We start from the raw sequence: 23,116 nt of genomic DNA on the forward strand, positions 1-23,116 counted from the left end.
ATTTCTTCTTTAAAATGCTGTTTTTCTATCCATTTAGAAGAGATGCAACCAAAACAAGCAGCTGTGAATTTTGTGTTTAATATTTATGGCAGTAAGATAATAAGGTATAATAAGGTGCCAGGCAGCAGATATTATGTTGTAGGGAGAGATGGAAAGGCGGAAGGGGTACCCCAGAGAAAGACAGAGACAGAGACAGAGACAGGAAGATTAATAATAAAAGCGAGAGAGTAGAGAGATACTACAGGGAGCATCTATACCTTTATATGGCCCTAGGAAGGATCACGCCCCGCTGGCAGGTAAGCAATGACATCATTGTAGGTAGACTGAAGCCAAATCCTAACAATGAACTATGAGAAGCCAGCAGCTCCGGGCATGTCCTGGCCTGTCAGAAAGAGGAAGGTCATTGATTACTCACAGTTTCAGGAATCAGATGATGCAGATGAAGATTATGGAAGAGATTCAGGCCTTCCTGCTATGAAAATTTGGTCATCTCCTCCAGAGGCGAAAAATAAGAGGTGATCTAGGAAAAAAAAATTCACAAGACAGTGAAGACTCAAAGAAAGAGTTGTGAAGACCAAGAAGGGTGATTCTCACATCAGAAGACAGTGAAGATGAAAAAGATGGTCATAAAAATGTACACCAGCCACGACAGGCAGCATCTGAAGCAGCTTCTAAACAGAGAGCGATGCTCTTGGTAGATGTTGGCAGTGAGGAAGAGCCAGAAGAAGATGGTGAGGCACCCTTCCAGGAGAAAGATTACAGCAGCGATGAATATTTCCAAAGGAAGAAGATGATGATATTGACTATGGTAGTTCAAAAAAGAAACACAAAAAGATGGTTAAGATGTCCAAACCTGAGAAAAAAGGAAAGAAAATGCCCAAACCCAGTCTAAAGGCTACAGTGTCACCAAGTCCAGTGAAAAGAAAAAGGGAAAGTGAGTCACCCCACAGTTTCGAAGGCATCAAAGGAAAAATTCCTTCTCCCAAAGAAAAGGACAAGGAGCCAGAAAGTTCTCCAGTAGAGAAGACAGCTGCAAGCCCCCAATTCTAGAAGCCTGCATGGAGATAAAGGGTCTGAAGATGAAGCCTTATATGGGAAAGATTAAAATCTGTCTCTCACTCTCAGAACCATTGTATGTTGAAGTGTTTAAGTTGCTATTTTGTCTTATGGTCTTTTACCAGTCCCTCCCTGTCTCCCGGTGAAAGCCATATGAAATAATCACCTCATTCACTGTTTCATCTTTGTATTTTTATTAGAAGGAAGACATACCATGCTGTAAAGCAATAAGACTTGAGGTGGAAGATATGGAAACTTTGTTTTTTTGTTAAAGAATATCAACATGGATGAAAAAAATCTAGAAACGTTTTGGTTGAAAATGATGTGTTAGTTCTTCTTCTGCACTTTTGACAGACCAGTTGTCATTTAATATGAGCTTCTATGTCTACGGCGTGTATGTCAAGAAGGATCATGGTCCTAACATGGCTCGCGAGGCAGTTGGGAGGTGAGCATGAATTCTGCATTGTTAACTCAGTGCTCACCTAATTTCCCTGGGTGTGGAGGGAAGAGGGTTCCTGGAGCTTATTTGGGGGTATGGGCTTTTTTACTTTATACTTGTTATTCTCCAAGAGATTCAAAACCACTGGCCCTTTTGTCTCAAAAACAGTCTTTTTAAAAATAGGCCACCAGACCAAGGATCACTCTTTATTTCATGATTTCATGTCGTTCATGTTTTCATATAGATAGATAGATAGATAGATAGATAGATAGATAGACAGACAGATAGATATCCTGTTTGTTGGATAAAGTTTTTCCAATTATCAAAAATTTAAAAGATTTCTTAGAAAAAAAGTAAATGCTGTTTTTCTTGTACATATCAAACCAGCATCATAGGTTATCCTCTCAGAAGGATATTAGAAACAGTCCACAATATCTGCAGTATTTCAAAGTGGAAACTACTTTTTATGCATCAGTGGTTAAATTCCAAAACTTCAACAAACTCAACTCACCTCCTGAAAAAACAACACAAAACAAACAAACAAACAATAAAACCATTAGGATGACTAAAGAATGGAGGTAGAATTTTATGTCCATATTGGCATTTTCACTCCCACAGTAAGGAAATAGATTCTCGTCCACCTCTTGACAGTCTTTGTATTATCCTGTACTATTTCTAGACTGGGATAATATGCTGAAAGGAATAGTTTTAAGGAGCATATGACACCACAAAGACCAACACAAAGAATTAGAGAGAAGAATATTGTTTTATTATTGCTGTTTAGAAACCTCTTGCAGCCACATTTAAATTAAATTGAAGCTTGATTTCCACAGAAAATATAAAATCAGTCTATACCTATCTAGTCATATCTGTTTTGTAAGTATAAAGAAAGAATTATTCATGATTCGATAACATAGTCATTTCAAAAATTCAAAATAGAATATATAATAAAATAATGATATTTAATTGAACATTTAAAATTCTCTATTTTGTAAAGTGAAATGCCTTCAAAACACAGACTATTCACATTCAGAATATTTGTAAAAATTCAATGCTTTTGAACCGTTGCGACTGGGAACTCAAAACAGGTACTAGAATTTGGCTTTGAGACCTACATATTCTACAAATCAATGGTGATCTTGTCAGTTCACTTTCCTAGTTGTTTCAGCATGACTTCCTTCCTCTGATGTATGGTTATCCAGTTGCAAACTACAAAGTAAGAAACAACAGTATGCGGCAATTGATTTCCAGCTCTTCCTTCATCTCCATCCTGCCACAATTAAAATGTATTAGCTGTATGCATTCTGGAGAAATATTTAAAAGACTGTCTAAGTTATTTTTCTATTCATATGACAAAACCCCAGGACAAGGCAGCTCATAAAATAAACTTTTAATTTTGTGCTTACAGTTTCAATTTACAGTCCATAACCATTATTATGGGTTACATGGCAGCAGGCAGCCTGGCACACCACTGGAGCAGTTGCTGAGAGCATCTTGAGACACAAGCACAGAGACTGATGACTAATTGGGAATTATGTGTGCCTTTGAAACTTCAAAGCTGGCCCTGGGTGACATACCTGTCCTACAAAGGCATATTTCTAATATTTCCCAAAAGTTTCACAAAACAGGGAACACTTTTATTGAGATATATGAGGCTACGTAAGCTGTTTTCAAACAATTATGACTTGTTTCACAAAGTGAAAACAAACTTATTATACTACAACCAATGAGAAAATTGATTTCATTGTGTAATTTTTATTTATTTGACATAAAAAAAACTCTGGTACCATGAAATACTTTAATATATATGAGATAAATTGGGAAAATTATACTCTGCTAAAGTATAGATAGAATAAAGTTATATTTTTTATGTTTATAATTTAGATTTGTTGTTAATGTATATGGAAATATGTACATACATCTGTCATGCTGTGCATATCACATATTATACAATACGATGAATATATGTATAGCTTTATGTACTCAATATTTACTGCCCTTCAATATATAACACTGAAATTTAAAGCCATGTAGTTTAAGATAGTGAGTAAAATTTTCTCACACCAATACTAAATTAACTGAGAACTAAGCATGATATTAGTAACATTGTTTAAAAGAATTACAATTCCACTTCTGGAGATTTCTGTAATATTCTATTGCATCAATGTTTGAAGTTTTAACGCTTTCTTGCCTAAATACTTTGCCCAATTATAGCTCTCTTCCTATAACCAGATTTTCACTGATGCTTTGAGAAATTCCAGCTACTGTGTAGTAAACCATACAGAATTTGTTCTCATTGAAGTAACTTAAACCTTTGTGTTCATAAAGGATCATTGGATGACATGAAAGAAATGTGATGGAATATTAATTTATTCTTGTTACATCTCAATGTTTATCCCATCCCTTGTATCCTCCCATTCCTCCCCCCCCCCATTTTCCCATTATTCCCCTCCCCTATGACTGTTCCTGAGGGGGATTACGTCCCCCTATATATTCTCATAGGGTATCAAGTCTCTTCTTGGCTACTTGCTGTCCTTCCTCTGAGTGCCACCAGGTCTCCCCCTCCAGGGGACATGGTCAAATGTGAGGCACCAGAGTATGTGAGAAAGTCGTATCACACTCTCCACTCAACTGTGGAGAATATTCTGACCATTGGCTAGATCTGGGAAGGGGTTTAAAGTCTACCTCCTGTATTGTCCTTGGCTGGTGCCTTAGTTTGAGCGGGACCCCTGGGCCCAAATCTGCCTATCATATTGTTCTACTTGTAGATTTCTAGGACCCTCTGGATCCTTTTATTTTGCTGTTCTCCCATGCGTCTCTCATTTAGAGTCCCAATAGGATGCCTTCCCCTCTGTCCCAGTTTCCTGGTAAGTGAAGGCTTTCGTGGGACATGCCCCTAGGGCTAGTATGCAGATATAAGTGAGTATATACCATTTGATTCTTTCTGCTTCTGGGTTAACTCACTCATTATGATCATTTCTAGCTCAATCCATTTATCCACAAATTTCGGGAATTCCTTGTTTTCATCTTACACCCATCAGAATGGCTAAGATCAAAAATTCAAGCGACACCACATGCTGGCGAGGATGTGGGGAGAGAGGAACACTCCTTCATTGCTGGTGGGAATGCAAACTAGTACAGCCACTTTGGAAATCTATCTGGTGCTATCTCAGAAAAATGGGAATAGGGCTTCCTCAAGACCCAGCTATTCCACTCCTTGGAATATACCCAGAAGATGCTCCAGCACACAACAAGAAAATTTGCTCAACCATGTTCATAGCAGCCTTATTCATAATAGCCAGAACATGGAAACAGCCTAAGTGTCCCTCAGTAGAAGAGTGGATAAAGAAACTGTGGTACATGGAAACAGTTATTTCTTGAGGTTTCTGCATTGAGAAAATTTCCAGGCATAAAGACGAGAGTTCAGTTCACAAGAAAGAGTTAAGTAGATTAGAGAAGTGTCCAATTATAGAGTTTTAGACAATTGTGAAATTAAAGAACTCTGTCATATATTCAGGAGAATGTTGAACTTGGTATTTCTGGAAGTAGATTTTAAATGTCAAATTAACAAGTATTTGAGGAAATTCAGTGTCGAACTGAAGAGTGTTCTTGCAAAGGTTGGATTATGTTACAGTTTTCTTCTTTTTTGAAAGCTGAGAAAACATTTGAATATTCAGGCACTGGGTAGGGTGGAAGGAAAGTTCATTGTCCCCCCCAAAGGAGTTTGGTAATCAATGTTAGGCTAAACACAGCGCTGTGATTGATCAACATGCATTGAAAGGTGTATTTAAGGGTATTTTCCTGGGCTCAACTAGTTACATGCAGGAAAGCCATATGGGAATCTATAAGAATCAAAAGAAAGAAAGAAGTGAACAAATGAGTTTGAAAGGATAACACATACTGAGAGAAAAATCTACAGACTTAAACAGATTAAGACCTAAAGCATATTTTAAAGTTTAACACGTAGACATCAAAACAAGTAAACAAGGTACATTCCACATGTGTAAAAATGTATATAAACACGTTAATTGTTTGAAAAGTTCACACTCAATATCTGTAGATCATAGCAAAAATTAATGACACATTAGACACTGAACAATATAGTGAACATGAATAGATAGATCATACTAAATTTTTTGAGAAAAAAAAAGAAACAAAATAAAGAAATCAATAATGGTTTGGGAAACATATACTCAAGTGGCACAGAGGCCAAGTATACTTATAATTTGGGGCTCCAAATAAAGCAAGGATCATAGCAAAGTATGTTTGAAGAAAAATGGCCAAAATTTTATCTACTCTAATAAAACTTAGGATTGTACAGATACAAGAAGCTTAGTAGGAATGATGGGAACAGAGTAGGCCCATGTGGGTCTAATTTCCCATAATGATGACTAGACTGTAAAAACTTCCAGAGACTGTCAGGAGCAACCAAATTTAATTCCATGCTTTATGCTGCTTTGAAAGAAATGGCCCTCATAGGCTCTCAGAGAGGGGCACCATCAGGGTGTATGAGTTTGTTGGCGTATGGGTGCTTTTGTTGAAGGAAGTATGTCACCAGGAGTGAGCCTTTTGGTCTCACAAGTTCATGCCAGGTCCAGTGTGTTTCAGTCTCTTCCTCTTGCCCTGTAGATGCAGATGTTGAACTCCTAGCTACCTCTCCAGCACCATTTCTGTCTGCCTGTGTGCCATCATTCTCCTTGCCATGATGATAATGGTCTAAATTTCTGAACTGAAAGTGAGCCCAAATTAAATGTTTTTCTTTATAATAGTCGTTATGGTCATGGTGTCTCTTCCAAGCAATAAAAACCCGAAGAGATGCATAACGATATTTGTCAAATAAAAACCAATGTATACAACCTTGATCAGCAAATGTTGAAACTTCATTATTCTCAGAGCACACTGGCAGAAGTACTAAAGAAGTTCGATTAAAGTAAAATGGTAACTGTACTATATGCAGACTAATACAAAAAGAAGCAAGGGCTCACAAACAAATCCCAAAAAAGAGAAAAAAAAAAACTCAAGTATGATAGGAAAATGTAAAGCTTGGCCAGTACACTGGGGGTCAGGACACCAATACACTGGTCTTATTGAGTCATGTGCTGTTTATAATAGAGCCTTTGACAGTAGGCTCACTAGAGCACATCTCAAATCTTAGACATGGGATTCCAGATGAGCGCACAGGACAAGAGGCTTATTTCAGAAGTGGGAGAAAAAAATCTAATATTAGAAACAGACCATATGGAACCAGGCTGTGTATGTGTGTGTGTGTGTGGGGGGGAATGTTCATTTATGTACGTATGTGTGTATGTGTACAGTTGCATTATGGTATTCATGTGTATGTATGTAGGTACATATATGTGGATGTGCTATGTATGTTCATGCATGTACACGTTCATATATGTGAAAGCCAGAAAACAACTTTAAGTGTTGTTGCTCAGTCATCCTACCTTCTTTCCCTTCGTTCTTCTCTCCTTCTTCCCCTCCTTCTATGGCTTTTCCTTTCCTCTCTTTTCTCATTTGTCTCCTGACAATTTCATCACTGACCTGCTGCCTTCAGCAATTGCATTGCCCCACCCCCAGCACTGGCAGTACAACTGTAGCTTGGCACCATGCATCTTGCCAGGAAACACTTTTCCAACTATCTCACTGTCTCAGCCTCAATAATATTGGCTTTACAATGCAACCTTTGAAATGTTAGGAAAACACTTAAGAATAGAATCCTATTCAACTAAGTAAAGAAACTAGTAGCATATTTATGGTGTATTTCAAATTCTTATGTTATTATGCAGATGTCACAATGTTATGATTAAAGGTGCTGAAAGTCATCAGATTTGTATCAAAGCATTCAATTACAACAGATAATTTTGAGAAATCTAATATCCTCATTAGCTACAGTTATCATCCAAAAACATAACTTTTAAATATTTCATATATCCCATGAAGAAATATTGAAACAAATACATATGTATTTATAATATATACATTTAATATATTGTCTGCAATTTAGTATCACTTACCAAAAGCAGACATGATTATTGTGACTATAGTATTATGGTTATTTTTGCAATGTTTATTTAAATCTATATGATATACAAAAGGGTATATTTAAATATGTTGATGAAAAACTATATGAGGTCAGTGAAGATGGCTCTTTGTATACTTGTCACTCAAGCCTGAGGAGTGGTTTAGGTCCTTGGAACCAGTGTAAATGCCTGCTGTAAGAATCTGGTGGTCCACTCTGTAATTCTAGGGATCAAGGGCAGAGACATAGAATCTCTATTCTTGGGCAGCAAGAACTTCACCGAGAGTCATTTACCAGCCCCCACCTAAGCTCAATGTTACTTTATAGAAAAAGTCTTTGAGTAGATACTGTGTTCTTACATTGTGCTTTTATATACTAGGTCTTTGGGGGAACTCTTTTATCTGCTCGTAGTTGGTCATAGATTATTCTATGTATACAGTATGAGAGATTGGAAATTTAAAGGTACAAAGTGCGTGTCATGTTTACCTTCACACAACTGCTATGGGGTTGTTGCTCTATTTCTCACTTAGCAGTTGAGGTGAGCTGCTATTGGGCGTTAAGAAAGCTGGCCATGGACCAGAACTCATACCAGGGCTATCCAGTACTAAAACACATACTCCTTATAAATGGACATCTCTCACTTTCCTACAAGTGATTGTTTAACATTTGTTAGCCTGATAGAAAGCGGGGGCACTTAGTTTGTGTTGTGAAACATTAACTAAGTAGAGGCTCCTTTCCAGTAATCTCTGTCAAATCAGAAACACTATGACTAATTTGTTTTTAGTCAAAATTTATTTTGTAAATCATTTCTATTTATTCTAAATACTAAAGTTTATATTTATTCTAGACACTAAAGCGTATCATGTTTCAGTACAATGTCTTGTCAAATTGTTGAGGTTAATTTGGACATATTTAAAGTATACATGTTTAAAATATCTGCTTTCAAAAGTAGACAATGATTCACATACATACTACACAAGTGCATAGGTAAAATTGAATACCCATTATATAGATTTTAATAACTAGATCACATTATTCATATTTACCTAAGTACTTCTAGCACTGATACTGAAATCACTCAACATTCTATTCATAAAATTTTAAATTTCACTATATTAATTTAGTATTATTTGACCATAAGGAAGAAAATCATACTAACAACATTTTGGAAATCCTGTGAACCAGAAACAAGAAAACAATGACAGTGTTAGGTATATAAAACCATTTCTGCTTGCTATGTCAGAATTTGTGCAGTCATGTCGGAAGTGGAGACGTGTGCTTGAAGTTTCTTATGTTAATGGACTGGTCTAGGAAATTCCTTAGGGCTATACACTGCCTAACAAGCTCATATCCCTAGTTTTTATCCCAACCAATGAGAACAAAACTAAAATAAACAACAATAACAATAACAAATCTTGTCCGGGGAATGCAGACTATGTAAAGCCCTTAGATTAATTCCTGGTGCTATACAGACAAGACAAGATGAGGAGTCCTGACATGGATAATGAAGAACGAAGACAAAATGCAGACATTCAAGTTAAGCAGATGAAGGGATCTTAGAAAGAAATATGAAGTCGTCAGGCTGATGAGTTGGTAGAATAACTCATGCTTTCATAGTAGTGCCACCACAGCCCGAAGTATGTTTTCTTACAAAACAGCTCATTCCTAGGGAATTAATAGCTACAATGCTTATGCTTAAATATTAATAATAAAACAAAAATAAAATTGTCATATGTATTAACTTTGTTAGACATTCAGGATATTTTACTGATAAAAACAACTATAAATGTACATATTTTCATTTTAAATTTGAAATTATTCAGTGATCATGTAATGACAGCAGAGAATTATTTTCTCTGAGAAAAAGAGGCAGAGTCTGGATGATGAACTAAGACCTAATTGAAGGGTACTATGTGCTGCATCCATAACGTTGGGATGCTTAATTAGGACAGAATTGAGGAGTTGGTGTGTGCTGCATCTAGTCCTTCCTGGAAAGAGGAGCTTTTTAAAAAAATTTGTACATTCTCTTGGGTACTTTCTGAAGGGGTTTCCATACATTATATTGTATGAGGTGTATTTTACAATCATAAGACATATAAGACATATAATATAATTAATATAATAGAGTATGATAAAACATATTTCTGAGACTTACAATTTTTTCAATAATTATATATAAAGAGATCAATATAAGCATATTTTATTTCATGTTTTATGATAAATCTATTATTATAATTCTATTGCTTAACATAAGAAGAAAATTCATATATATTTATTTTATAGAATAACTCCATGTATGATATATATCAAAATATTATAATCTTAGGATGGCCCTTGAATCATTATTTGTAACATAAATGTTTTTATAACCTATTTCATTTTATGTTTTGATATGTTTAAACTTACATATTTTTAGCATTGTGGGAAATAAATCTTTTCAATTTGCTTTTACCTTTTACCTTCCAATTAGTCTCTTCAATGACTGAACAATAGACTTCATTTTTCTTTACTTTCTGAAAAATATGTTAATCTATTATCTATGACAAATATGGCTTTACCATGAAAGCATTGACTTCAGACTTAAGATGAACTTGTGCTGGGCATGGTGGTATACTCTTTAATCTCAGTATTCCTCAGATGGAGGCAGGCCTATTTTTTGGACTTTGAAGCCTGCCTGATCTACATAATGAATTCCAGGCCAGGCAAGATTACATATTATAAACCATAACACCACATCAACAAAAATAAGAGCAGCAATATAGATGTTCCATGTGCCATTAAAACATAATCAGGAGCCTTGTACGACTCTATTCAACTGAATACTAAAGGGAGTGCTCCCCTCAGGCAAAAAAAATACATATAGTATATAGTCATTTCTTAATTGGATTCTCTTCTATTAGATATTTGCCAGTGGAAGTTGCTACACAAACTAAAATTGATTTGTTGGTAATCTAATGTAGTGTTACATTGCCGATGGACTATGTCCAAGGTAACATGTACCTAGACAGATATACGAACAATAAATAAAAATAGAATCAGGAGCAACCACATCATCCAGGGTATTGGAATTGAAATGGTAATTGTAGTTTGTCTTGTGGATAGTTCTTAGGTCAATCATAGTGGCACTTGGCAAAATGATACTTGAATCACATACTTCTTGAACAGATTGACCAAATCTTCAAAAGCTAATATATATATTATATTACAGAAGGAAAGGGAAAATGGGAGCTACATTGCATAAAATGTGTGTGGAGACCGGTCTAACGTATTATAATGCTAAAAGAAAATTTACCTGAGGCAAAGGTAGAAAAATGCAGGAAACAATGAATATTATAATATAAAATAAGCACATATGTGTTTTAAGAAATAACACACTATTTATCGGTAGACGCACCGTAGCCTGACAGTTGGTATCTACTTTGATACAGAGTCATAGAAAAGATGTTATCTGCCCAGGCTTAAATTAGCTAACATATAAAATCAAGGCAATAATAAAATAGATCTCAATTTGCTTTTCTGATGATTAAATGTGTTTTTTGATGATTAAGCCCCTAGAAGAATGTTGCCTTTTTATTGCCAGTAATTATTCTTGCACATAAAGTTAGTTAATGAATTAAGCAAGGCTATTAAAAAGAGTATTCCTCTTAGAGTCAAATGCTACTTAAAAAAATTTTTAAAGATTATATAATTTACAAAGTGAGATAATAAGCAAAAGGGGGAAAAGGTTCATAAACTAGAAATAAGCTCAATAAAAAGAGAAGACAATTAAGGTTTCATCAGGTCTCAGAGAGGGAGTAAATGAAGGCCTCAAGAATTCCAAAGATAGACTTATAAAAGGTAATGTTGAAAACTAGATGGCATATCACCAAAACCGAAGCCCTATAACTCAGTCAGTTCAACAATACCAACTAATGTAGATAATGTGAGCTCAGTCGGGGCCCTTATACCTCAAAGCAGGTGAAGGTAGCACACAGCAACCCAGGCTTCTAGTTTTACATTATCATAATGCAGATAGTCTGGAGGAAGTTTTGTTTTGTTTGTCCGAATGTTTCATTAAATTCTGCAGACTCTTTCTTCAATGACTTAAGCTATTCCTTTTCTTCCATACCTAGAGTCACCCTTACTCCTAATAAACTGACCTAATGGTTTCTCCAAATTGTTTACATTGACTTTGATCAGCTCAGAACCACTCAGAATGCAACAAAATGACTAGCTCCTAGAGGGTGGGCAATGTAAAAAATAGTTAAATGCTTAATTAGGTTACTTATGAACCTTGAAAAAATACTTAGAAAAACCTATTGTGGAACTTCTTACATTTATTGAAACAGAAACAGGTTGGTGAGGGGCTTGGTTCACATAAGTCATGGTACAGCTGCTCCTGTAATTTATTTTATTGAGAAAATACTAACTGGGATATGTGGCGGCAACAACATAAAATATTTTAAGTAGACAAGGGGACAGTAATCCAGAGGGCTATTTTATTGAAGCCTTATTATAAATTTAGGAAGGAGTAACAATTTGCATAAAATGCCTTGAGCCTCAAAGGCATGTAAGAAATGCATGATGACAGTGCTAAAATTTTTGAATATACATGGCCAGAGATTATTTCACTAGTGAAAAATGTATCGTGTCAGACAAGTTCAGAAATCAGTTCACATAATTCAAACCACATATACATACCAATATATGTGTGCTTATCTTTGGGAACGACTATTTTGCCTCTATAAGCAGATTTTAACTGCCTGTTGCTCTTCATCAAGGCCTTCCAACCCATTGCAATTTCAGGATTGTAGCTTGATATGTCAACTGGTGTTGTCAATTTTCAGCAGCGATATTGCTGAGATTTCATGGCTGTAGCTTCCACACAGTCTTGCATCAGACGTCCCAGGACTCTGACTTTTACAATTTCTCTGACCCTTATTTTCTATCTTCTCTGAGCCATGAGTGTAGGAGGTCTGCCGTACATGTACCAATTTGGACTGGAAAATGTCAAAAGTCGCTCTCTGTATTTTGACTCATTGTGCCTTTCTGTGATGGCCTTCCCTTTGGGGGAAATAAGCTACGTTAATAAGGCATGAGGACTACATTTTTCTGTGGCTACAAGGATAAGTATGTGGAAAGCATTTAAGAATTCTACTGCCTTAACTCAGTAGCACTAATTATAATTGTAGGTAATCCCCTGATGGTTATGACCTCACTAGTTATGTGTGCTTGCTTGGATTTATAATACCAGGCATGATTTCCCTCTTGTTGAGTAGTCCTTAGGTCCAGTTAGACAGGTCTTAATTGTCACCATGATCTGATGCCATTACTGAACCCTTAGGCCTGTCTTGACATGCTGACCATTGCTGTGCTCCCCAGCATCACAACTGGGTCAGACTACCAAATGCTTTCCCCCTTTGGCACTTGTTACAGTTCATCCTCAGAGAGGTGGTTTCGGGTCAGATCCTATTTAATTCTTTTGATCCCTGTGTCAAAATGCATGCTGTCTGCAGCAATCAAGGAAGTCCAAGACTCTCCTAAAATATTATGTTATTGTTGTACTTAGTTTCTTCTTATTAAATTAGGTTAATTTGAATTATGAAACATCACTTATAAACTGTAACATTTTATGAACATTTTATTTATTAAGGCACAATACAGAAGACACTCATCTTAAAATACAGATTATTATGAAAAGGTTACTCAGTAATTAGATAAAGATTTCCCTTCATATCAACATGAAGAATGCTATACCTGCATTTCTTAGAAACAGCATAATACGATAGATATAACATGTTCCTTAGAATTTGAAAACAAAGAGTGCATACTTTCTATAAATTCTGGTAATTCTATAACTTTGAAAACTCAACTATTCCTTTTATTCAACTTATTTTTGTGATCATATTATAATTATTAAAATCTACTCATATGTCACTGATTTAAATTAGAGGTACATTTCTCTAGCAAAACATCAGAAAGTAGATTCCTCCAAGTATCATCTTATTGAGTACATAGCAACAAAACTCTTTGCTATAGTGCTGCAGCCACCAAATAAAAGTAATTCTTCCTAGCTCTAAAAACAGCCACAGAATTATATGATTATCTTTATTATGAAGGAGAATCTTGCCATTACTCCATAATTTCCATTGGACAGCAAGGCTTTTGCAGAGAATTTGGCCTGTTCAGTTGGTCTGTTTGTTCCAACAGTACACACTGCATCCTATTTTTGTTTCAGATAAACATGCCAGTGTTTTTTAAAATTGCATTGAAAACATCAATAATATATAGTTATCTTGTTGAAAATATTGTATAATAATGTAGTCTCATAGATTTAGGCTTGTTCAATTAGTATAAGTATCTTTGTAATATGGACAAAAATATGCCAAATATTACAAAAATAATGGATCAATACTTGGTTTCCAAAACCTAATACAAAATATATTTTGGTTAAATATAATTTTTAAAGAGACCATTATGAGTATGTCTTGGTTAAGGCTGTGGAGAGACACAATGAGCAAGGCACCTGATATAAAGACAAACATTTAATTGGGGCTGGCTTACAGTTTCAGAGTTTGAGTCCATTATGACATGGTAGGGAGCATGGCAGCCTGCAGGCAGACACAGTGCTTGAGAAGAAGCTGAGAGTTCTACATCTTGATCCACAGGCAGCAGAAAAAGACTAAATCGCACTAGGCTTGGCTTGAGCGGCTGAGACCTCAAAGCCCGCCCCCACAGTGACGCACTTCCTCCAACAATGCCACACCTCCTAATAGTGCCACTCCCTGTGCACAAGCATTCAACATATGCATCTCTGGGAGCCGTAATCTGTTCAAACCACCAGAGAATGGTTCTTTATTAATTATTTCAATTTCTAAACCAATGGTTTCCATTCCAATATACAGCCAAATATACTGGTGTTTGAAGATGATAGTTTCTTTTTTGAGAACTAAACTCTCCATTTATCCTTTCTACAGATGCAGCAAAGCATAAGGAAAAAGCTTAAAGCTTTAAATGAAAACTTCTAAATTCTTGTCACTGTTCATTAATTCCAAGTGAAAATTCTTTCCTTCAATTTAAAAAAAAAATGTGCAGATTTTCTGTTTTTCATTCACAAGGAACTATTAAAAAATAGCTAATGCTTTAATTCTAGACACATGCAAGGTAACAAATTACATAATAAGGTAACCAGAACAGGCCTTCTGGTTTAGACCTGCAGTTACATATTGATAGTCCAGATAAATATATAAAGATAAGCAGAATAATCAACAGATCAATAAATACTTTATAAGGTTACCCAGTAGGGAAAGCTTTTTTCAACTAAACAACAAATGGAACACAGTTTAAAAGGCCAAAGCAAAAGGGTTTTGTAATATTTGATTTTTTTATGGCACAGTAGAAATTTTTTAAGTTATATTTTGTTCCAATATTAGAATTCTGAAAGAACATGATGCCATAAAAGGTGACGGTACAATAAAGACCCAGGAAGTATTCGACGGGAGGGTGTGGGAGAGCGAGGACGAGGAAGGAATACAGAGAGATAACTAACTCTAAATATATCTGAAAGGATATAAAATCTACTAATACAGCATCTCCCTAAAATATAAATAAGCGTGAATATAAAAAGAGTTGGAAAAGTTTTACTGTACTGACAGTGTCCTTCCTAGACAACATAAGCTAAAAAGAGAGAGCTTAATGCCAGGAAAGGATTAACTCTTGTGAAGTCTCTGAACACTAAGGTCGCATAGACACCTTAGGACTAGAGACTTTGGTCATTCCTCTCGGTCACCCCCTAGATCTTGGCAGTAAATTCAGATTTCTGAAGTTGCCACATACTTCATCCATAGGAAATTGGGAAATCTAGCTCATATTAGCCTGTAAGCATCATCCAGATGTGATAGTAGCAGGAATATCATGTGAGTAGCTAACCACATATGGAGGCGTTTTTCTGAGTGGAGGCTCCCTGCTGTCCACTGGTTCTAGCTTTTGTCAGGTTGTGGTAAAACTAGCCAATACACCATTAAATCTTCTAAAGTTAGTGACTGTTCTGGCTTGAATGAAAATAGCCCCGCCCCCCCCACGCCCAGACTCATTGTGGTAAGATTTGGAGGTGTGGCCTTGTTGGAGTGGGTGTGGCCTTGTTGGAGGCAGTGTGTCACTAGAGGCTAACTTTAATATTTCCCAAAGCTCAATGCAGGCCCAGTGGCTCATTCTGTCTTCCCGCTGCCTGCCTATCCCAGTGCAGCACTCTCGGTTACCTCTTCAGCACCATGTGTGCCTTCATGCCGCAGTGCTTTCTGCATTGACAGCAATAGATTAAACCGCTGAACTGAGGCAACTCCACTTAACTATTTTCTTTTAAAGGAGTTGTTGTGGTTGTGGTTTCTCTACACAGCTATAAAACTAAGATCATGTGTGTGTGTGTGTGTGTGTGTGTGTGTGTGTCCTGATAAGAGGGAATTTTTATTAATATTAATTTGTCATTTTTTCTTTTTCTATATTGCCATTTGTTAGCATTCAGTTACCTATATTCAGTATATAATTTCCTTTATTGATTTAGGACATATGGAATGTTTACCAAAGTGGGATGGAGAGTAGAGAGATTAAGTGCACATCTCAGTCAGTTGCTTCATTTAGGCATTTGTAAGAAAAATGGGAAGAAAGGAGAGACCCTTCACGTAAGGATATGAGTCACACTTAAATTTCAACGAAATCCAGGTGAGTTTTAAAGACGATCTGAAGCCTACAGTACCTCATTATCCATTATCCATTAGGTCCGGGCACAGAGCAAATAGCATATTTTAAAATACTCGTTACAAAAATAACTGATTTTTACCAAAATTGTCATATAAAAGACCAATTAGAACTATTAACATTAGAAATGGGCACTTGGTAAGAATAAATTAAGGAAAAAAAAATAAAAAAATAAAAAAAAAAAGAAAAAAAAAAAGAATAAATTAAGGTACATCTATGTCGTTTAAAAAAAAAAGAAACAACATAACTGAAAGAAAAAATAAAGTAAATTGTGACATGATCCCAATTGAATAAAAATACTAACTCAATAAAAGGAAATTATATATTGAATATAGGGAACTAGGGGCTAACCTATTGTCAATGTAGAAAAAGAAAAATGACAAATTCATATTAATTAAAATTACCCCTTATCAGGGGACATAGAAAAAGCTCAGCAAATAAGACCATATGCTGCTCTATCAGAGGACCAGGACCTGGTTCCTCAGATCCACCACAGTACTTAACAATCACCTGTAAATACATTTCCAGAATATGATATCCTCTTGTGGCTCTGTGGGCAATATATATATATATATATATATATATATATATATATATATATATATATATATATATATATATAGTGTGTGTGTGTGTGTGTGAATCTAAATGTAGGTTATAGCTTGAAATATTCATATCCCAATATATTTTATGTTAATGAAACCCAGCTGGGATCACAGAAAATATCTGGCACTTACAGAAGTATGCAACCCATTAACCTTGAACAATTTAAATTATTTTATATCTGGGTCTGAAAGTAACATAAGTATTAATTTAATAAAGAGTTATATATTAGAGAGAGAACATCGCTTTATGTCGATGACGCTTGTATCCAACTTCATAAAGTGTATCACACAATTCACTAGAGTCAGTTTTGAAGATTTTATAAGTTTTTTGTATTACATATTTATGTGTTAGTATCAATTTCATCAAGAATAATTGACTCCATTTAGCAGTTATGTCATATATCCCTATATATGTAATGAAAAAAATACTTAGGAGGAATGAAAGATTTTTCACTACAAGCTACTTTGATATAAAGTTGACAGGACATTACATCCGAAAGATGAAAGGATTGAGTATAGCAGCTTAAAATAGAGGCTAAGCAATTTAAATCTACCTTGTGATTAAATTCAGGTAGCAAAACTCTTTGCTCAGAGTTCATTGATAGAACTGGATATGATTTTCAAACATCACCCTGAATTATTTTATATAATGAAGGAAAAGGTGTAGGAAAATGTCAAACTTTAAACACCTGAATCATTTCCTATACCATTTGATCTTTAAAATACCAACATTGTACCATGGCATTCAATACCGAGAAGATTCTTCAACAATGATAGACCATCAGGCTACTCATGACACTTCATGCGTCACTCAAGGAAGCCCCTCGAGATCTGCGGAAATGATGTTTACTTTTGAGAACCTTCCCCCATTACAAAAGCAAAAGCATTTTTTCTTCTTTTATAGTTGGTGTGTGCTTGTTTGGCAAAGAAGTCTTGTAACTACTGGGTATATCGCATCAGTACACACTGAAAATCAGATGTATTTTGTGCTTTGCTTATGGTTACATTGCATTATTCTCACTCTGGGATTTGCAAATCAGGAGGCATTTTTAAAAGCCAGCAATTCCCTTTGGCCAGAGTTCTTTTTGCTCATTCCACTTGGCACTGTTTGGTATTGCACAAGAGCTGTTTCTTTTTTTTTTTTTTTTTTTTTTTTTTTTATCATTTCTTTTTACCTCATTCTAGATGCATTATCTTCCACAAATAGCATTCATAAGAAAATGTTTTTATATATTTCATAGCAGGAGTGTCAACAAAAAGTTATTGGTCCACTTTCTTACATTTATTAATAAATATTATTTAAGAGAATAATTCTTTTAGCATAATAAAATAAAAATAAAAGAATGATGAATTTACTTGATCCATAAAATATTTTGCTTTTATTAAATGGAATGCAATCATGGCCATGAAATAAACTAATATTTTATAGAATTAAAATTACTGTTTTATGAATATTTATACATAAGTATAAATAAATCTTACTTGTATAAACATATACTTGATAATTAGATGATACTACAAATGGAATATACAAGTATATCTTTTAAATTTTTTTTACTGAGAAGAGAGAAAGTACAGTGGGATACAGCACTACTGCACACGTGTGAGGACAAGAATTTGGATCACCAAAATACAAATCAGAGCCAGATATCAGTAAGTGGAATGTTACAGTGTCAGGGATGAGAAGTGATGCTCTCTTCATTCAGGCTGGTAGCTGTTCAGGGAAGGTTCCAGAGAGAAGCATTTTCTTATTGTTTGTTTACTTGCTTGTTTATTTGTTTCATTTGAAATGTGGGACAAAAGGAATAACCTACAATGTTTGTGTTTTAAAACCAAGTAAATTGTTTTACACCTTCCCCAGGATGAAATCTTGGGAAAGACATGATGTAAGGCGATTCCATTAATGACTTGTCAATAAAGCTAAAAATGATCTAGAAATCTCCTCCCCCCATCTCTTTTTCTGTGAATTTTTCAATGTAAGGGATGATGTGCAATCACACTAATTATAAGGACAAATAGCTATAGAACTCAATAAATTCATCAAATCATACATCTGATACCCTTTGATAGTGGTACTACAAAGTGCCTTTCTCGACACAAGGAGATGTGAGAGCAAGTTCTAGGAGGCAGAAAAATATCACCTTTAATATAACTTTCTGCAGGATGATTAACCCTACACAACAGAGTAGCATTTGCTGCATGATTGTAATATATTGAGACAGTAAAGTTGTATATGAAGGCTGATCTTGCACTGTGTGTTATATAGCTAAGGAAGAGGAACATCAGGATAGCCAGTTATAGATACAGACTCTTAGTAATGAGCCAAAATGTTGTGTTTTTATTATAGCACCAAAGACCATTTACAATGAAGACATAGTTATTCAAAGATCAGTCACTTTAGTAAGGTTTAAAAAACCAAAACCAAAAACCAATAAAGAAACGAGCCTTCTTTTTTTCCTTTTCTTTCTTCTTGCATTTAACCATGTACTTTCCCTTTATATTAGAAAAAAAAAAAAAAAGGAGAAGGCAGTTATCTGGGGAGAAACATGTTTGCATATAAGTTATAGGTTTTGTATCTTGAAGATAGACAGGAAATATGAAAGATTTCCTAAAATCACTTTGATTACAAAACAAAAGACAATGACCGTTTACTTTTCCTTTCTAAAAGAATGCAGTTACTTTGATCAAAGCTAACTTTGCTTCTTATTACACAAAAGTGAGACCAAAGTTATCAGTCAACCAAAGTATCTTCCAAACCATCAATCACTGCTTTAGTTTTATTGTCTGTCGATAATGAGGACATGACCTTTTAATCTCTATTATCTTAGATAACTAAGTACAAACCTAGAACTTCCTCAAAGTCTCATTAGGAAAGCACAATGACACAAACAGAATCTATTCTGTGAACTGAAAATGATACAATATAATTTAATGAATTTGGTGTTTTAAAGAACTTAGAGAACAAATATGAGTAGATGAGGTGCCTAAAAGACGAGTAACTACAAGAAATCGCCTCATAGAATATGGTGGAAAGGGTGGGAGCATTGCAATAAACCATAGAGATATTTCCATCACTGTCCCTGCTGGTGAGTTTTCACAGGCTCAACAGAAGGCAATGGGATCATTTTCACTTGCTTTTCTACTAGTGCCCAAACTAGTGATACCACAGCCTGTTGCTACTTCGACTGTTAGTTCTGCTTCCCACATTCAGTAAGTGTATCTACAATTGTCATCAATGCCAGAGACACTCTGAGAAGCTATAAGATACTTTGAAACTCCTGCCAACTTCTAATATCCCGCTACAGTGTCACATCAATAGAAATTTCCAGGAAGTCATTTAGAAAGTGAATCTGGGAAATACTACTTGCATCATCATAGATGGTTTAAATGTTATTCTGTAATGATACCATATCAGATGTTCTTATAGATGAAGATAGGGGGAAAAACACTAAACACACACACACACACACACACACACACACACACACACACACACACACCAAATATATCTCATGGGAAGATGTAGAATGCAGAACAGAATATACTGAAAAGCTTGTTTCTTTGTTTAATTTATTTTACACTGTTTTTTGAATAAGAACAATTAAGACTAAACATATAAAATACAATCTGTGCTAAGACACAATACTGGAATACTCTTTCTAGTATATATATAAATAAAAGAGATTTATTAAAGAAGATTAAAAACAAGAGGAAAATACAGAAATGAAGCTGCTGCATAATATAATGAGAGTAGTTTTATAAAGTAAAGAACATAAATTCACATTTCTCACCACTCAAATGAAGGTGTGGCCACAGTATAACCAGTGGAGTAGAGAATATTGAGGCCATCACTGACCTTCATAATAGCTTCTTTGAAAGAATTTGTGGGCAAATGGATAAAATTCAGCAATATTAGAACTTGATGAAATAGTGTTTGCACAAATCTTATTTATTTATGCAGCTTTGTATGAAAGAGAAAATTTGAGATAAGATGAGAAGGATAAAAGATCTAAGGAAATTGTATTGTTGTTTTTCCTGTATTTAAAGTAGAAAACGATACAGAGTACACTGTAAAACTTGTTGTTGTTATAGAAAGAGCAGACAGAAATTGTAGGAGGTAAGGGTGTGTTTCAATCATGTGGTCTGGGAGACAAAAGAAACTGTAAAGAATTTATCCATTCTAGGAATAGGTTAAAAAACAAACTAACAAACAAATTGAAAGTGCATGTGTGTTCAATATCCCAAAAGTTTATCTGTTCTGAGGAGACAAGAAAATTTTCTTGTGGTTGTTTTTGTTCCTCATAGTTAGGAATAAAAACAAAAACAAGCAAGCAAACAAAACAAAACAAAACAAAACAATAAATAAGCAAGAACAAAAACACCTGTTGTAGGCTATTTCATCCTCTTGTGAACCCCGAGATTGTGAACCGTAAAAACCTGTTTCTAGTTGTGAGGTAGCTCATCCCTTATACACACTTCCAATCCAAGACCTTTCAGTACACAGAATGTAATAAAGTTATCCCTCAGCCTATCAAGTCTATACTACCTGTATCCTCTTCCCCTGTGGCCTGGTAAGGCCTCTTGCCAGAGGGAAGTGATCAATATTGGGGAGCCAGAGTCCACGGCAGGAGTAGTACCTACTCCTTCTTGCTCCTCTTCCAGTCTCTGATGGCGTCAAAGAGCAGACAGTTTAATTTTACAGTTAAGCTTAGTAGTTTCGGGGTTAAGATGTTTTTAGGTCAAGATAGATGTTTTAAGTTGATAATGATATGATAGAGATATGATAAATATTGATTTACGTTAAGAATTTTAGATGCACCAAGATAGGAAAGATGTTTTCTTCAAGGCTGCCAAATACAAATTGGTAAAACACTAAGTATGCAACATTTATATAACTCCAGATTGTGCCATGATATTTCTTGCTATAGGTAGTTATGGTATATATGTGTAAAAATCTAAATGTATATGTAAAAATAAAAAATGTTTAATTTTTTTAAAAAAGACAACGTGGAAAAGAAAATGCTTTTTGGCTTTGGACTTTGCTTTCTTCTCCTGTGCTGCCAGCCTCTGCCCTCCTGGGACAGCAGCTGAGTAGGGAGCTTTTTTCCTCCTGGGACTTGGGCTGAGTAGGAAGGTCAGCTGACTGCTCTCTCTGACTCTCTGTGCTAGCCGGTTTTTACCCTAGCATCTGCATCCCAAGCCTTCATTGGTAAAATTGAATGTTTTAGGATCTTGTTTTTTAGTAACAATAAAAAACGAACTAACAAACAAAACCAAGTATGAAAGAAAGCAGAATTCTTTAACACTGACAGTAGGAATAATTTAACCATTAAGTTTTAGTCTCTGTATCATCTGACTTGGCATTATCATAATGCCCTTTACACTTTCTAATTAACATGAGTGATTGTTAATTGTCTAAGGAACAACATTAGAAATCACTACAGTGGCGAAGGATGGAGATTGACTATAATACAAAGCAAAGAGCAAGAAAAAAAAAAATCATCCTTTCATGATCTCATCAGAGAGCAACCAAAACTTTGATTGCCCTGATAACTACAAAATACCAAATGTCGTGAGTAATTATTGGTGGAAAGGACTTGATGTAATCAGATTTCGAGTGGATCCTGGAATAAGTGGCCTTTGAGACTTTGTACAGATTAAAAAGTGACTTGTGGATTTTATCTAGGAAAAAGATTATTAATTGAGTGTTAAAGAAGGAAATCACCTTTGAGATTTACTGAGGGTTCTAAGTAGAGGGGTGTTGAAATTTGATATTAAAACTTTGAGTGTGATACATTTGTTATAATGACAAGTTTTGGGGCACCATCTTAGAAGTATAATGTAGAACGAAGAATGAAAGTGAAGACAAGGAAATGGGGATCCAGGTGAGGGTGGGGTCGTTAAAGCTGTGCTGAGAAGGAAACCTGGGTAGAATGGTAGACACGGTTGATGGCGGGGTGCAATCCATACCTTGTGCTTTGATGCAGTGTTAAAATGACAGAGTGTCAGTGAACAGATGTAAGCTGATTATAGCAAGCAACCATAAAGAGGCTTGATTAGCTCAAATGAGAAAATATAGCTGTCTGTAAGGAACATAGGGAAATGAGGTGCCTCAGGAAAAATACAAGGTTAAGTCACAAAGGAAGGTGAAGAAATTCCCAATGATTGGTCTGACACAAGCCATGTAGCTCCCTGACACCACTCCATAACTATGAGAATAAAATGGAAGGATTTATGAATTGAGAATAGGAAGAATGGTAG

At 35.2% G+C, this 23,116-nt stretch overlaps 1 pseudogene; it reads left to right on the top strand.

Annotated features, from left to right (window-relative positions):
* Positions 1 to 372: 372 nt before the first annotated feature.
* On the top strand, positions 373 to 1,105 carry LOC127196590 (nuclear ubiquitous casein and cyclin-dependent kinase substrate 1-like; annotated as a pseudogene).
* The last annotated feature ends 22,011 nt before the right edge of the window (positions 1,106 to 23,116 follow it).

Source organism: Acomys russatus, chromosome 12 (genome assembly GCF_903995435.1).
Source record: "Acomys russatus chromosome 12, mAcoRus1.1, whole genome shotgun sequence".
Taxonomy (NCBI): Eukaryota; Metazoa; Chordata; class Mammalia; order Rodentia; family Muridae; genus Acomys; species Acomys russatus.